Source organism: Bubalus bubalis, chromosome 18 (genome assembly GCF_019923935.1).
Source record: "Bubalus bubalis isolate 160015118507 breed Murrah chromosome 18, NDDB_SH_1, whole genome shotgun sequence".
NCBI lineage: Eukaryota > Metazoa > Chordata > Mammalia > Artiodactyla > Bovidae > Bubalus > Bubalus bubalis.
In genome coordinates this window covers 47,351,157-47,369,589 of record NC_059174.1, presented here as the reverse complement: position 1 = coordinate 47,369,589, position 18,433 = coordinate 47,351,157, and the positions used below count along the sequence as shown (strand labels likewise).

At 37.8% G+C, this 18,433-nt stretch overlaps 1 pseudogene; it reads right to left on the bottom strand.

The window, feature by feature from the left end:
* Window positions 1–8,525: 8,525 nt before the first annotated feature.
* Window positions 8,526–17,896, bottom strand: LOC112580387 (annotated as a pseudogene).
* Window positions 17,897–18,433: the final 537 nt, after the last annotated feature.

The window sequence follows — 18,433 nt, the reverse complement described above, 5'->3', positions numbered from 1 at the left end:
AGACATGGACTCCTTTTCATTCAGCTCCAGAAACCTATTAATACATACTAAATAAAATGACATTTCTCATTTGTAACAAATTTGTTATTCAGTCACTAAGTTGTGTCCAACTCTTTGAGACCCCATGGACTGCAGCATTCCAGGCTTCCTTGTCCATCACTATCTCCTGGAGTTTGCTTAAACTCATGTCCACTGGGTCAATGATGCTATCTATCCATCTCATCCTCTGCTGCCTTCTCCTTCTCTTGCCTTCAATCTTTCCCAGCATCAGTGTCTTTTCCAATAAGTTGGCTCTTTGCATCAGCTGGCCAAAGGATTGGTGCTTCAGCTTCAGCATCAGAACTTCCAATAAATATTCAGGGTTCATTTCCTTTAGGATTGACTGGTTTATTCTCCTTGCAGTCCAAGGGACTCTCAAGAGTCTTCTCCAGTACTACAATTTGAAAGCATCAATTCTTCAGCACTCAGCCTTCTTTATGGTCCAACTCTCATATCTGTACATGACTACTGGAAAAACCATAGCTTTGACCATATGGAACTTTGTCAGCAAAGTTATGTCTTTGCTTTTCAATATGGTTGTCTAGGTTTGCCATAGCTTTCCTTCCAAGGAGCATCTTTTAATTTCATGGCTGCAGTCACTGTCCACAATGATTTTGAAACCCAAGAAAATAAAATCTAACAAATACTTTGGCTTATTTCTCTTCCTCCCCATGCTTAGAATCCCCTAAAAAGTAGACAGGAAAAAAAAAATAACCTTTGTCCTAAGAGAAGTGAAAGGCAAAGGAGAAAAGGAAAGATATACCCATTTGAATGCAGAGTTGCAAAGAACAGCAAGGAGAGAGAAGAAAGACTTGCTTAGTGATCAATGCAAAGAAATAGAGGAAAACAACTGGGAAAGATTAGACATCTCTTCAAGAAAATTAAAGATACCAAGGGAACTTTTCATGTAAAGATGGGCACAATAAAGGACAAAAATGGTATGGACCTAACAGAAGCAGGAGATATTAAGAAGAGGTGGCAAGAATACACAGAAGAACTGTACAAAAAAGATCTCATAACCCAGATAGTCACGATGGTGTGATCACTCACCTAGAGCCACACATCCTGGAATGCAAAGTCAAGTGGGCCTTAGGAAGCATCATTATGAACAAAGCTAGTGGAAGTGATGGAATTCCAGCTGAGCTATTTCAAATCCTAAAAGATGATGCTGTTAAAGTGCTGCACTTCATATGCTAGCAAATTTGGAAAACTCAGCAGTGGCCACAGGACTGGAAAAGGTCAGTTTTCATTCCAATCCCAAAGAAAGGCAATGCCAAAGAATGCTCAAACTACCACACAATTGCACTCATCTCATGCTAGCACTCACACATGCTAGCAAAGTAATGCTTAAAATTCTCCAAGCCAGGCTTTAACAGTACGTGAACCATGACCTTCCAGATGTTCAAGCTGGATTTAGAAAAGGCAGAAGAATCAGAGATCAAATTGCCAACATCTGCTGGATCACTGAAAAAGCGAGTGAGTTCCAGAAAAAAATCTACTGCTTTATTGACTATGCCAAAGCCTTTGACTGTGTGGATCACAACAAACTGTGGGAAATTCTTCAAGAGATGGGAATACCAGACCACATTACCTGCCTCCTGAGAAATCTGTACACAGGTCAAGAAACAACAGTTAGAATTGGACATGGAACAACAGACTGGTTCTAAATCAGGAAAGGCGTATGTCAAGGCTGTATATTGTCACCCTGCTTATTTAACTTCTATGCAGAGTACATCATGAGAAATGCTGGGTTGGATGAAGCACAAGCTGGGATCAAGATTGCTGGGGAAAATATCAGTAACCTCAGATACACAGATGACACCAGCCTTATGGCAGAAAGTGAAGAACTAAAGAGCCTCTTGATGAAAGTGAAAGAGGAGAGTGAAAAGTTGACTTAAAACTCAACATTCAAAAAACTAAGATTATGGCATCTGGTCCCATCACTTCATGGCAAATAGATGGGGAAACAGTGGAAACAACAAGAGACTTTCTTTTCTTGGGCTCCGAAATCACTGCAGATGGTGAGTGCAATCATGAAATTAAAAGATGCTTGCTCCTTGAAAGAAAAGCTATGACCAACCTAGACAGCATATCAAAAAGCAGAGACATTACTTTGTCAAGAAAGGTCCATCTAGTCAAAGCTATGGTTTTTCCAGTAGTCATGTATAGATGTGAGAGTTGGACTATAAAGAAAGCTGAGTGCCAAAGAATTGATGCTTTTGAACTGTGGTGCTGGAGAAGACTCCTGAGAGTCCCTTGGACTGCAAGGAGATCCAACCAGTCCATCCTAAAGGAAATCAGTCCATCCTAAAGGAAATCAGTCCATCCTAAAGGAATATTCATTGGAAGGACTGACGCTGATGCTGGAACTCCAAACTTTGGCCAGCTGATGCGAAGAACTAACTCATTGGAAAAGACCCTGATGCTGGGAAAGATTGAAGGCAGGAGGAGAAGGGGATAACAGAGGATAAGATGGTTCGATGGCATCACTGACTCAATGGACATGATTTTGAGTAAACTCCAGGAGTTGGTGATGGACAGGGAGGCCTGGCGTGCTGTAGTCCATGGGGTCACAAAGAGTTGGACATGACTGAGCAACTGAACTGAAGAGGGACCAGTTTTCCATTCAGTGGGATACATCCCTTGGAGGGCAGGGGCCAGTGTTTGATCACTTTTCGACAGGAAAGCCTGTCCTTCACTCAAATTCTTTGGTTGTAATTTCCTTTCCTCAAGAGATCTTGGAGGGAGTGTTTGGTACAGGTGGACTTTTATTTAGTGTTAATATGAGAGGAAGGAAAGAAGACCCACAATTTTGTCCCTTTATAAATGTTGCTTTTAAAAGATTTATGATTGTGCTGGGTCTTCATTGCTGCACGTGGGTTTTCTCAAGTTGCAGCAAGTGGGTGCTACTCTCTAGTTTTGATATGTGGGCTTCTCTTTCTGTGGAGCACGGGTTTTAGGCATGCTGGTTTATTTGCAGCAGGAGGACTCAGTAGTTGTGGCTTAGTTGCTCCACAGCATGTGGGATCTTCCCAGACCAGGGATTGAACCTGTGTCTCCTGCATTGGCAGGCAGATTCTTTACCACTGAGCCACCAGGGAAGCCTAAACTTTGTTCTTGACTTAAGTTCATCACCATTTCTGATTCAAATCAGTGTTCTGATGTACATCACAGGGATAAACAGTGAAATAATGGCTGTGTATCAATCTGAATTCAGAAGAATTCTAGCCCTTGCTTTGCCATTTATTAGTTCTTTAATCTTAGTTTTTGGTTTTCTCAAAGTAAAATGGTGACAATAATGTCTACCTAAGTGAAATGCTTAATTCAGTTCCAGGAATTCAGTCCTTTTCCTCTAATGGATAGCTATTTTTAATAAGATATAGTGTGGGGATAAAACTGTAGGTTCTAGATTCAAACCAGGATTTGAATCCCTGCCTTTCAATTTAAAATGTAATCTCAAGTCAATGATTTCACTTCTCTAATCCTCAGTTTTACCATGTGCAAAAATGGGGCTCATTATGAAGTTCAAATGAGATCCTGCCTATGCCCATTTTAACATATTGGGAGCATAGGAAAGGAATTGTAGGCTAGACGAGGGGCCTGGAACCTCAAGAGAGATTGGAGGTACCTTGAGAAAAGGGACAGAGCTCAAGGAGAGGGCCAGCAAGAGCAAAGAAGATGCCAGAGCATGAAGATGCTTAGAGGCTCAGTAGAAGATCTTGGGTGTAAGAATTATCAGAGTCTTCTGGGAGATGACAGAATCTAAGCAAAAGCTTGGAAGCCCAGGTGATCAGAAGCTTGGGAGCTTTGGGAAGAGACCCTGGAGCAGGAGTCAGATATCATGGGAGAGGTCTGGGAGTCCAAGATTTCTGGATATTGATTTTGCATCTTTTAACTTTACCGAATTCATTTATCAATTCTAAGTTGTTTTTTTTTTTTTTTTTTTTTTTTTGGTGGTGTCCTATATAATGCCTTACCATCTACAAAGAGGCACAGTTTTACTTCTCTTCCAACTTCTCACAACATTTTATTACTTTTTCCTGCTTAATTGCTCTGGCTGACTCCCAGTACTGTTTAATAAAAGTGGTGGGAGTAGATATCCTTGTCTTGTTTTGATCTCAACAGGAAAAGCTTTCAGTCTCTCACCATTGAGTACAATGTTAGCTGCAGGCTTCTGATCCTTTATCAGGCTACATATCCTTTATCATGTTGAGCTATGTCTCATCTATACCCCCATTGTTTTTATCATAGATGTTGAATTTTGTCAAATGCTTTTCTTTTGCACCTACTGAGATGATCATATGATTTTTATTTTTCATGTTGTTAATGTGGTATATCACATCAATTGATTTGTGGATGTTGAACAATCCTCTCGTTTTTGGAATAAATCTCACTTGATCATGGTGTATACTTTGAATGTATTATATTCAGTTTGCTAACATTTTGTTGAGGATTTTTACATATATGTCCATCAAGGATACTGACCTGTAATTTTCTTTTCTTGTAATGTCTTTGTCTGGTTTTGGTATCAAGGCAACACTGGCTTCATAAAATGAGTGTGAAAGTGTTCTCTCCTTTTCTATTTTTGAATAATTTGGGAAGGACTGGTGTTACTTCCTCTTTAAATGTTTGGTAGAGGAACTAAAGAGCCTATTGATAAAGGTGAGAGAGGAGAGTGAAAAAGCTGGCTTAAAACTCAGCATTCAAAAAACTAAGATGATGACATCTGGTTCCATCACTTCATGGCAAATAGATGGGCAAACAATGAAAATAGTGACAGACTTTATTTTCTCAGGCTCCAAAATCACTGCAGGCAGTGACTGCAGCCATGGAATTAAAAGACTCTTGCTTCTTGGAAGAAAAGTTATAACCAACCTAGACAGCATATTCCAAAGCAGAGACATCATTTTGTCAACAAAGGTCTGTCTAGCCAAAGACATGGTTTTTCTAGTAGTCATGTACGTATTTGAGCTGCTGCTGCTGCTAAGTCACTTCAGTGGTGTTCAACTCTGTGCGACCCCATAGATGGCAGCCCACCAGGCTCCTCTGTCCCTGAGATTCTCCAGGCAAGAATACTGGAGTGGGTTGCCATTTCCTCCTCCAATGCATGCATGCATGCTAAGTCACTTCAGTCGTGTCTGACTCTGTGCAACCCTATGGACAGCAGCCCACCAGGCTCTTCTGTCCACGGGATTCTCTAGGCAAGAATACTGGAGTGGGTTGCCATTTCCTTCTCCAACAAATGTGACAGTTTGGACCATAATGAAGGCTGAGTGCTGAAGAATTGATGCTTTTGAATTGTGGTACTGCAGAAGACCCTTGAGAGTCCCTTGGGCTGCAAGATCAAACCAGTCAATCCTAAAGGAAATAAATCCTGAATATTCATTGGAAGGACTGATGCTGAAGCTGAAGCTCCAATCCTTTGGCCACCTGATGCGAAGAGCTGATTCATTGGAAAAGACCCTGATGCTGGGAAAGATTGAGGGCAGGAGGAGAAAGGGGGGACAGAGGATGATAGTTGGATGGCATCGTCGACTCAATGAACCTGAGTCTGAGCAAAACTCGAGAGAAAATGAAGGACAGGAAAGCCTGGTGTGCTACAGTTCATGGGGTTGCAAAGAGTTGGAAGCGACTGAGTGACTTAACAACAACAATATATAATAATACATGTATTATATACTATGTATATAGTAACTTGGAAAAGTACCATGCTGACCTATTGCAGGCTTATTTTATTACAGAACTCAAGTTATTCTGTCTTGTATTATATTTAATTATAAAACCTAAACATGGAGATGGTGAAGAACAGGGAAGTCTAGTGTGCTGCAGTCCATGGGGTCGCAAAGAGTCAGACATTACTGAGTGACTGAACAACAACAAAACATGTATGGGACAATGCTGATAACCATCAGATGAATTCAGTGAATAACTGAATAGGACAGTGGATTCCCCAACTGCAACAAGGGGTTAGAGAGGTATAGGTTATAAAGGACAATCACACTGACATCATAGATGGTGGGCTGACAATGCATAACTTGTAATTTCCATGAATCATTCTTATTTGACAGATAACAATGCTTTTATATGGCTGAATACCAACTATGCAAAAATACACAATATTTTATCAACACCAATATAATTTTCTGTTGGCACTTCTTTGACACTGCCCGAAAAAAAAAGTGGAAGGTATTTCAAAGGACTAATTTCTGACATTTATCTGGTTGGAAGTGCTTGAAAGTAGGTATCCTGATTTTAAAAATGGTCAGGTAGGTGTGTTGATGGGGTGGGAGAGAGGTTCCTTTTAGTATTAATATTAGGAAAAACGAATGAATCTAGATCAAAGATCAGGAAACTTGTTCTTAAAGGTCAAGAGTAAATATTTTAGGTTTACGGGGTATACATTTTCTGTTACAGCTTTAGATAATATGTAAGTGAATGAACATGGCTGTGTTCCAATAAAACTTTAGAAAACAGGTGACTGGCCCACAGGGCAATCATTTGCTAACCTCTAACATTAGAAAGTACCAGACTGGAGACATAAACACACTACCATGTATAAAACAGATAGCTTAGTGGAAATCTGCAGTACAGAACAGGGAGCTTAGCTCAGTAATCTGTGATGACCTAGACGGGTGTGATGGTGGCGGGGTGAAAGAGAGGTCCAGAGGGAGGGGATACATGTATACACAGAGCTGATTCACTTTGCTGTATAGCAGAACCACAAGACTGCAAAGGAATTATCCTCTAATTATAAACAAATAAATAGAAAGTATTAGATCAATTGCTTCAAGTTGGATCAAATCATTCAAGATTTAAAATCAAACAAGAATAGTTAAGTTTTGAATATTCTAGATAAATGATTTTTAATTACATAATGCTTTTGGTAGATTCTCAGTTTTAGTTGGCGGGTAATATATTTGGATACTCTATGCTCAATTTCATAAGGAAACCTCATTTAGCTTTTGACTTTTAGGACCTATTATTCTAATAGATTTGTTATAATTATGTAATCCATACAGCAATGAGCTAGAAAGACTGTTAGAAATCATTTCCTTCTTTAAGTCTTACCTGACTATGTGCCACAGTGCTGCCTTTTAAAAAAGAGTTCTTTTCCTTTGATTCTTTTTTCTTCCATATTTATGGCTAAATCCCCTTTCTTACTAACAATGCTATAATGTAACATTTATAATTTTTCTTGACCAGATTCAGCAACGTTTATCTGATGTTAACATTTTTAATAGAAAGATTTTAAAGTTAAAAAACAGTTTCAAGATTACTGTTACATTTCTAAATTATTAAACTATGTTTTTAGCTGTATTCATTACTTTTCACAGGAAAAAACCAAACTTTTATTAGAGTATCATTTTGGTTAATAATCAATAAACTGTAATAATTTTAGATGTATTGATTGCTTCCTATAAGTTTCCAGGTCGCTCAGTGGTAAACAACCTGCCTGCCAATGCAAGCTACTTGATCCCTGGGTAGAGAAGATCCCCTGGAGAAGGAAAAGGTAACCTGCTCCAGTATTCTTACTTGGGAAATCCCATGGACAGAGAAGCCTGGTGGGCTACAGTCCATGAGGTCACAAGAGTCAGACATGACTTATCAACTAAACACACACACACACCACACCCTTACTGAATAAATATTATCTTAAAAGATAGCTTTCCATGCTTTTTATACTCCAATAACAGCACTGCCCCATCTATCGGGTCGCACAGAGTCAGACACGACTGAAGCAACTTAGCAGCAGCAGCAGCAGCAATGTAGGTACTATTATGATCACTTACAAAAGACTACCACAGGGATAGATATCTTGCACAGAGGCTCTAAACATCAAATGGCAATCAGGATGGTCTTTTTCAGATTTGTTAGGTCAACAAGGATTTTCTTTGGCATTAGTTTTTTTCAAATGTAACAAGAATTGACTAGGGCAGATGAGATGGCTGGATGGCATCACTGACTCAATGGACATGAGTCTCAGTGAACTCCAGGAGCTGGTGATGGACAGGGACACCTGGCGTGCTGCGATTCATGGGGTCGCAAAGAGTCGGACACGACAGAGCAACTGATCTGATCTGATCTGATAGAGCTTTTATAAACAGAGCATACAAAACAAGGGCATTTCTACATTCTCTGAATCATTCTCCATTATAAATATTCTGGGAATCCATAAATAGAGAAATGCTAGTAAAGGCCTTCTGAGTTACAAAAACATAAACTGTAAATTTCTGAATTTGAACATTTGGGTCATAACTAAAAAATCTGAAACATTATTTACATTCTGAGGGCTTCTCACCAGTATAAATTATTTAATGCCTTAAGAATTGAACCATATCTAAAAGCTTTCCCATGTTCTTTTCATTCAAAATTTTTCTCAGTGTTATAAATACAATGACTTAGTATACATTCTCTACTGCATATATATGCTTTTCCACAGTCCTTACATTCATGTTTCTCTCCAGTATGAATTTTCTGATGCACAGTAAGAGATGAAGGTTTTTAATAAATATGTACATTTTCACAGCTGATTATTTCATATATTGAATTCAAATCTAAAAGAGAAAAACATTTTATTTTCCTTGGCAAAGAACAGTGAATATTCTACACTACATTCTTTTAAATTAAAAATATCACTTATCAGAGTGAATTACTTTAGATAACTCTAAAATCAGCTATACATTGTGTAATATTAATGACAGTTTCCATAACTCATTTATCATACTTTACTAGAGTGATTTAATATACTCTTTTTTGTATCAGTTTCCATCAAAGACTTACAGAAGTGTTACTGGCCAAAACTGTGAAAACAGCAGCATAAAAATGATTGTGATAGAATGTAAAATATGATAAAAGGCAATGAGAGATTTCCCTGGTGGCCAAGACTCTGGGCTCCTAATGCAGGGGGCAAGGGTTTGATCGTTGGTCAGGCAACTAGATCCCATATGGCACAACTCATGCCCAGTGCAGCCAAATAAATAAATTAATACATATTAAAAACCAGCAAAAAAAAAAAAAAAAAAGCAATGAGTCCACAATGATACAAGATAAAATAAATTAAAAAAACCATTTTCACATTAAATAACTCCTTAACCGAATATGTTCTCGTACCATCATGGTGATGTAAACCCTTTCAAGATCATCTCCCTCTCTGACTGATATCACCTAAAAATGCTTGACAAAATAAAAAAATCGAACACTTGAGGTCTGTAAATTAAATGGAAAAGGAGTGTGGAGGGAAGTAAAAACCTTAGAAAATGACCTACACTAGACTGAGTTTCTTGCCACTTTCTCTAACACTCACAGCTTTGCAATATGGGTTGGCCTCAAGTATACTGGGGCAAAACTGAGTTACAAAGAAACCCCAACATATTTCCTACTACAAGAATCACAGTAAGGAATACTACCAAAGAGGAAAGGGAGGGAGGAAAGGAAACGCTGAGAGAAGGTTCCCTAATATGGGGAGGAAACATGTACAAATCTTAGCCTAAACATGAATTGTGTATGCATGAAAAGGACACAAACCAGTATAGCTAAGCCCAGAACCAGAGAATTATACTACTGCCCCAAAACAGCAGGACATAACATGTAGGCTAAATTTTATTGCTTCAATTACTTGCTAAAATAAAAATATCAACATGTAAACATTTCAACACAACATAGCACTCACAATGTCCAAAAAACAACTTAAAAATTATTAATTGTAAAAAGAACAACAAAAAAATGTGATCCCCTCTCAAGGTAAAAGATAAATCACAGATGCTGAGACAACACAGAAAAAAAGAAACCACATAAAGGAAAACATTAAAATTATAGAACTACAATAAGTAACTTCTGAAATGCTGGGGAGAATGGATACATGTATATATATGGCTGAGTCCCTTTGCTCAGCCAGGGCAAAACTACCACAACATTGTTGAAACTACCACAACATTGTTAATTGGCTATTGCTGTGTCGCTTCAGTCGTGTCCGACTCTGTGTGACCCCATGGACTGCAGCCTACCAGGCTTTTCCATCCATGGGATTCTCCAGGCAAGAACACTGGAGTGGGTTGCCATTTCCTTCTCCAATGCATGAAAGTGGAAAGTGAAAGTGAAGTCGCTCAGTCGTGTCTGACTCTTAGCGACCCCATGGACTGCAGCCTACCAGGCTCTTCCGTCCATGGGATTTTCCAGGCAAGAGTACTGGAGTGGGTTGCCATTGCCTTCTCCTAATTGGCTATACTTCAATACAAAATAAAAAGTTTAATGTTTGAGAAAAAAAGATGCTGGAGAGCTTATGGCAGAATGGAAATGACAGAGGAAAAAGTAAACATGACAGATGTATAGAAGTTATCGTGGTAATATATGTAAAGATGCAAATAGAATCTGAAAAGGAAAGGAGACAGATTGAGGCAAAAAACTGATTGAAAAAAAATTACTACAGGAAGTTATTTACACTGATAGAATCTTTAGGAATGAAAGATGGCAACATGAAAGTTAAATATCTAGGTAAATATATTAAGGTCATTTATTCCCTTAAGTTATTTCAGATATATTTAACTGGAAAGCAAAGCTTTTAACAGTCTGGTGGTGTTTTCAATATATGTAAATGTGATAAACATGACAATTATAATATAAAGCAAAAGGTAAGTATAAACGTATTGAAGCTACAGGTTTTTCATTTTACAAGAAATGCTACAATATTTGAAAAAATAGACTGTGTAAGCTTAGGTATATTTTATACTGTAACCCCCATAACATACACTAAAAACAAATATTCAAAGAGAAATAGTCAAAATGCCAAGAGAAAAACTAAAATGAATACTAAAGAAATATTTCAGTACTCCAGTACAAAGCAGGAAATGGAAACAGAAGACCTAAAACAAAGGAAGACAGGACATTAGGAAGAGTGAACTACAAAGATACAGCCCCTTGTTCTCTCCAAGAGATACTGAATCAACAGGATTACATGTACCAAAATATCTTTACTCTAAAAACTAGTTAAGGGGCTCTAGCACTCAGATAAATCATAAACAAAAGAAAAGACAGCCAAGAAGTTTGCTTGTTTACAGTTTGTCTGCCCAAGTCCCTCTTGCCACCCAGTATACTGAGGTGTCATGGGAAGAATATGTACCATGCTCAGTCGTTCAGTCGTGTCCTACTTTTTGTGATTCTATGGATGGCATCCCACCAGGCTCCTCTGTCCATCGGATTTCCCAGGCAAGAATACTGGAGTGGGTTGCCATTTCCTCCTTCAGGCTATCTTCCAGATCCAGGAATCGAACCTGAGTCTGTTGCATCTCCTGCATTAGTAGGTGGATGCTTTACCAACTGAGCCACCTAGGAAGCCCACCTACTCCTAATTTCTGGCTCCTTCCTCAGGACAGGAAAAACGTGGAACTTGTGTCCAACATTCTGCCTTCTCTGGGAGCTGCCCAAGGGACTGGTTTTTGTCTTATCTGGCTTGGTTTGCCAATGGGAATGGTGGCATAGTTTGTACATCACATTGGAGGCCACTGAAAATACAGTTGAGTGTTGCAGCATGTTAGGGTACCAAAGAATATGCATTTCCACAGGCAGGCACCAGGAGAAGCAAAAGATTAAGCGTAGAGGAATACAAGAGAAACTAAAAGGTCCTCAGAAGAAACAGGAAATTAAGATGTCAGAAGCAGCCATTTATACTAAAATAAAAGCATACACACAACCCCAAAGAAGATGCATCCCAAGAAAAGGTGGTTGACAGGTTCCAGGACCCCTGGTTGGGCTTACTGGTGAAGGTAGTAAGGCAGTCTGTAAAGACTGCGAGAAGTGGCTGTTTCCACAAAGGCAAAATCTCAGTGAAAAATCACAAGGGATACAGAGAAACAGGGAAATCAAAGGGTCAATACACAGTTCCAGAAACCAACTCTAAAGAAGAGCAGATATATGAAGTTCCTGAAAAAGAATTTTAAAATTATGGTTTAAAGAGTCTTCCCTGGTGCCTCAGTGGTAAAGAATCTGCCTGCCAATGCAAGAGACACTAGTTCAACCCCTGGGTCAGGAAGTTCCCCTGGAGAAGGAAATGGCAACCTACTCCAGTATTCTTGCCTGGAGAATCCCATGGACAGAGAAGCCTGGCAGGCTACAGTCCATAGGGTCACAAAGAGTCACACAACTAAGCAACTGAGCAACAGAATTTGGGATAGTGTTGCCATCTTAACAGTATTACGTGTTCTGAATTTTCTGATATGCTATAAGAGCTGAAAGAACATAAATCAGAATTAGAAAAACTCAGAAATGAAGTGATAGAGCTCAGGAACATAGTAGAAATAAAAGAAAAAATAATTTCAGAATATTAACCTAGAAAGAAATAAGAAAAATTCCAATATATTAATATTGGGACAAAAATTTTAAATAAATTTTTAATAAAATTTCAAATATGTAAAAAGTATATGAGAAAGTAAATAAACAAATAAATTTATATTTATTTTATCTAGACTTCTAAGTCTCATAAATAATGTTTTTGAAATAATGTATCAAAATATATAAATATATTACAAATTTAATCAGATCATGGCTCTTAAATAATCTTAGAAAACAATTTTAATTCTTAATAACACCTTAAGTTACCTGAACTCCCATAATATATTGACTTCATATTTTGTTAGTTAACCCTCAATAACTCTATTCTGATCTGCCACATACTCCTTAACACACAACATTTATGTTCATCTTCAGGCCTTTTTATGTGTTGTTTATTCTTGTAATGGACTTCCTCATATACTCAAATGACTTGGGCCCTTACCGTCCATGTCTCAGTCCAAATATCACTTCCTCAGAAAAGGGTTCCTGATCATCTTACCTCATTATCTAAATTTGCCTTACCCTTGGTAGTCTCCTTCAAACCATGTTTCACTATGTGATGCTACTTATCTACTTATTTGCTATTTATCTACTATTGTCTTCCCTAATATAATACAAACTCCATTTATTAACCAGATATAGTAATAAATATATTTTTAGTTAATGAAGCCATATTACAAATCTAAGTGCCCCAGAGGTTCTAGAAAACATTTGAGTCCAAAATACATATTAAAAGGTGCATAAGGGGACTTCCCTTCTGGTCCAGTGGCTAAGACTCCATGCTCTGAACGCAAGGGACCCAGGTTCAATCCCTGGTCAGGGAACTGGACTCCACATGCATAAGAGTTCACATGCCTCAACTAAAGATGCAACTAAAAAAAGATCCTTCATGCCAGAACTAAGACCTGGTGCAGCCAAATAAATAAATAAATAAGAAGTGCGTGAAGAAGAAGGACAATGCCCATAACTGAACTGGGAGGAAAATGTAAGAATAACAACAAAGGGAGTGGTTAATGAAATAAAGATAAAATTCACTGGGTAGTTCATGCAGAGCATTTATTTCCACTTTAGATCAAAGGTATTTTCTCCAATGTGAATGAAGCTTTCCAAGCCAATATTTCAAATGTGTGTCTCCTTGAAAACTGGACTTTTACTTACATGGATGTGGCCCCATAATTTGACTTGCTCATACTGACCTGCACACCATCTTCTTGTTTCTTCTCTCACAACCATCCATGGCTCTTTTCCTTGTTCCGATAATGTAATCACATCTGGCTTAGAAATGGAATGTCCTGCTTACAAAGAAAAAAATGGCACACAATGTAGAAGAAAACATCGCTCAGTTAAAAGGTCAAAATAACATTGAATAAGATTTTCTAGAAGAGACGGTAAGGGAATGAAATACAAGAAATCAGGAAGGGTCAGTTTAAGATATATATATATATATATATATATGAATACATACATATAGACTCACATATTCTTTTTTTACTGAACGCATGTATTAATACCTTAGTTGAAAATACAGATCCTGGAACCTTAGTTCACTTCCTGCTTTTGCACCTTCCAGTTGTGTCTGACCTTGGGAAAGTCACTTAAACCCATTGTGCCTCAGTACTCACTTATAAAATGGGAATAATAAGGAGGAAAAAAAAAGTTGATATATATATGTATATAAAATGCTTAGAGCCTTGCCTATTAAATACTTAGCACAATGTTAGCTATTAACACCATTACAGATATTGTTGTTTTACAAAGAGTACACAAGAAGACCTATCTGTAGGATATTAAATCCATTTAAAATGCAATGTTCATTGATTATAACTTTCAACGGCAAAACAGAAAAAATTTCTCCAAAACAGGATGCATGCTCTTCAGTTTTCAATGAATTCCATTTATTTAACCCACTGCTATATAAATTGTAGGGGTTCTTTTAGAGCAAGTAGAGCAATTTAGCACCCTGTGTCTGGACAATCTCTCTGCAAGAGGATCAGATAATAAAATGGAACATCTATAGAAATTCCGAACATAAATAAATAGGAAATTTGGATTCTTTGACAATGACATATAACAAATGCCAAAGATTTCTAAACCACACCCTATTCATAAAGGAAGAAAGGCAACTGTAATTAAGAACAGAGGAGGTATGAATGTAACTGAAGGAGAGGGAGGATAAAGATATTTAATGCAGATGTGATTTCCAACCTGACAAAGCTGAAACCACTTTCTTGGTAAAAAAGAATAAGAAAGTGTTAACTAGTTTCCTAAAGGCAGCCCTAAAAATTACAGTGGAAAAAAATGTGTATCTTAAAGAGCAGATTCTAAATTATTCTAAATCACTTGAGGCTGATAAACATACCCAGTGAGACCAAGTTATCATAGTTCTCCATCATCACATCCTGGTACAAGTTCTTCTGAACAGGGCTGAGACATTCCAACTCCTGCTGGGAGAAGTGTATGGCCACATCCCTGGATGTCGATGTCTGAAACAGCAAACCTATGTATTAATGGGGAAATGAAAGGAATATTTTGAACACAGAAGGAGAGAAGATAAGGATTGTACTGTAGGAAGAGAGCAATATGCCAAGTACATAGGCTAAAAATCTATAATATATGAGGGGACTGAAGCAGAATATATAGGTATTTTTGAAGAAGCTTGCTAAAATAGACAAAATTTCCTGGTTTGTTCTTAAGTATCTGAACCATTTAACAATAAATAAAATAATAACATTTGGTTATTAAATAGTGAACATGAGGATAATGCCTGATTGGTATCTGTCACGTAAATTCTCAGTAAACATGAGCTGTCAAGGAAAATTTTTACCTTTTAAAGAAGCGAAAATTTAATCAGTTATTTTTTTTAATGCAGTATAAAGTCCCAATTTAGAAAATACAGTTTATATAAAATTGAGAATTTCCTCAATTATTAAATGCTTCACTATGTCAGATCTTATAGTTTTTAAAAAAATAAATCCACCTAATTTTTGGCACATGACATTATATTTTATGTATACATCAGATTTAAGTGAACAACATTTAGGAGACACAGCATTTGTAAGGTCTTCTCCAATCCTATGATTCTGTATTCACTTACTACTTATGATGATACATTTTCTTTTTACTGCCATCTAACGTCTATCACTGAACACTTGGCTTGTGCTGAGTGATTACTTAGGCTACCGATGATCATCTTCTGGTATTTATGCCCTTATGTACTCTCCTTCACATGTGTATAAGCTGAATTGAGTGACTTGTTTTTAATAAACACAATATGATTAAAGTGGTGAAATGTTATTTGTGATGGCAGATTGCAGACTAAGACTTTCATGTTGTTTGCCTCTTCTGATGTCTCACTTGCTCAGCCAGGGGTGGCCTCCAATCCTCCCATGAGAAACTGGATCTTGGAACCATCTGAGTGAGCTCAGAAGAGGATACACCCAATATTGGCCTTAAGATGACTGCAACTCTACCCAACAACTTAATAGCCTTGCAAGAAAACTAGTGTAAAGAGAACTAGAGCCAAACTAAGCCATGTCCAGATTTCTCAACCAGTGAAATCATGAGATAAACGTTTACTGCTTTAAGCTACTAAGTGTCAGAGTCATATGTTATGCAACAGTAGATAACTAATAGGTAGAGTTAAAGAATATTGAGGGAGGATGTTGAAATATGTCATCCAAATTTAGTATGTTCCATTCAACAACAGAATAGTCTTGATATTTACCTTTCAGGGATTTCCTGCCAAGATCCATGACCTCCAAGTTTGCAAATCTCAATCATGTATATACACTAATTCACATAAACTATGAGATACTACTATTCACTGAGGTTTAAGTCATTCAATACCAAATTTCTGTCTTATCTTCCAAATTTCTGGAATCTTACATCTGGAAAATTACAAAGACAAATCTTTAATGAACTTATCTCCTTCACTCCTTCAACACTGTCCTTGATAGAAAAATGGGCATGTAAGACATGTTGGGTACTGTCTTAGTAATAACATTAACATTAGTTTTTTGTTTTTTGCATTAAGAACATTTTATGTTAAAGTATGAATGGCATTTACAATAAAACATGAAAAGATTTATATGTATCTACACAAGTTTTTGCTACAATAAATGCTATTTCTTTTAAACAAGCCAGAAAGGTAAGGGATGTCATGCTCAATCTATACATTCCCTTTGCAGCATTAGTCTAGAAGACTTTGACCTTTAAATTAGACAATCATATTGTGAATTTCCTGGTCGTTTCTCTAACAGACACAATTTTTGAGCCATTTCCATTGTATTTTACTCCCCAGACTTGATCCTGATGATCAAAGAAGGTGTGAACACAAGTCCTCATTCCAACATCCCAAACTTTTACACTTTTGTCAGATCAACTAGAAACCAAGTGTGTGTCACCAGGACAAAATGCAACGTTCAGCACCCAGGATGCAGGGACACTCAATGTGCCAGCCAAGCTGGTGTGTTGTATGTCACAGATCTTGACGGAGCCATCATCCAAAGCAATTACAAGGATCTGTGACTCCAGGGAAAAAGTCAAGGAGCAAATGGGCATATTGTGACCTTCTAGCATATGCAGAAGTTTCCCAGTTGTGATATCAAAAATACTGATGATTCCACCTATGGCTCTACTGGCCAGAAACTTCCCATCAGGACAATATGCAATACTAAAATGAATTTTCCTCTTATGTCCAAAGAATACTCCTTTTTCCCACTTTCCACATCAAAAATGTTCACTTTCCCCACATGAGTTCTTGTGGCCAGATACTGGGAATTGGGAGAAAAGGCCAAAGTCCATTCATCCACAGGTCCTGCATCTACAGACTTTATTTATTTGTTCTTTTCCAACTGCCAGAGAAGAATATGAGCATCAAGAGAATGGGATGCAGCAATGGGTAGGGTGTGGCTGAAGTCCACAAACAACAACTCAGCTGATGGCTCTCCAGATTCCACTGTAGGTCCAGCTTCTCATCACGCCATTTCCAGACCTTCACTTGGTCATCCAGGGATCCTATGACCACTGTTTCAGAGTCTTTTTTGTTTGACCCTCAAGCAACTGATCAGATGGCATCATCATGGGTGTGCTCTTGTCTGAAGAGAACACTGTACTGGTTGGTCATTTCCTTAACCAAGGAGGAAGGGTTAAAGGCCATACAGCTTACCTCACTGCCTGGCTGCACTGCCCTGCAGCTCGTCTGACACCCAGCTTTGCGTGACAGCAACACCAACACTAGTTCGTTTAGACTGAGGCACATTGAGAGGATGCTCGGTAATTATGTATCACATTTCAGTAGAATAAAAGCTGGGAGGCAGGTTATCTGAGGAACCTCTTTGGGTAGTAAACTTTAGAAAAATTAATGAAAATTAATGATCTAAAAAAATACACATATTCCAAGAAGGAGAGAAACATCAACTTACACATTTAGATCAAATGATCTAAAAAAATACACATATTCCAAGAAACATCAACTTACACATTTAGATCAAATGATCTAAAAAAATACACATATTCCAAGAAGGAGAGAAACATCAACTTATATGAACAATGGTTTTAGACCTGCAAGACTGGATTAGTCCTCAAGGTTCCTCTAACAGAAAAGCACATGTCCAGAAAGCCAGAGCTGGTAGAAGAGAAAGACCTTGAGATCAGTTTGGTGTTCCCAACAGAACATAAGTTAATAACATTATAATCTTCCATTCCAGGTTCCAAACTATTTACCATCACACATGATTTGGGTAGATTAGGATTCTAGATAAACCCACTTCTTCTGCCAAATCCCAGGGTCATAGCACAGAGGCATTTCTGCCAGACCCAGATATGTCAGCAGGAAGTTTTCTGGCACTGTATCATTTTGGTGAGGAAGATGCAGACCTAGAAGTAGGCAATGCAGTTTTGCTCAGAGCAGATCCTCTTCCTTCTATTCCCACCTTCCAAGACTACCATCCTAATAAGGACCTCTTTTGTGGCTTTTTAATTATATGAAGTTGGTTAAGACTTTGAAGATAGAAAGTCAGTGTTCAGGACTTTGAGTCTAGCAAAACTTACTAGTTAAATATATGACAAA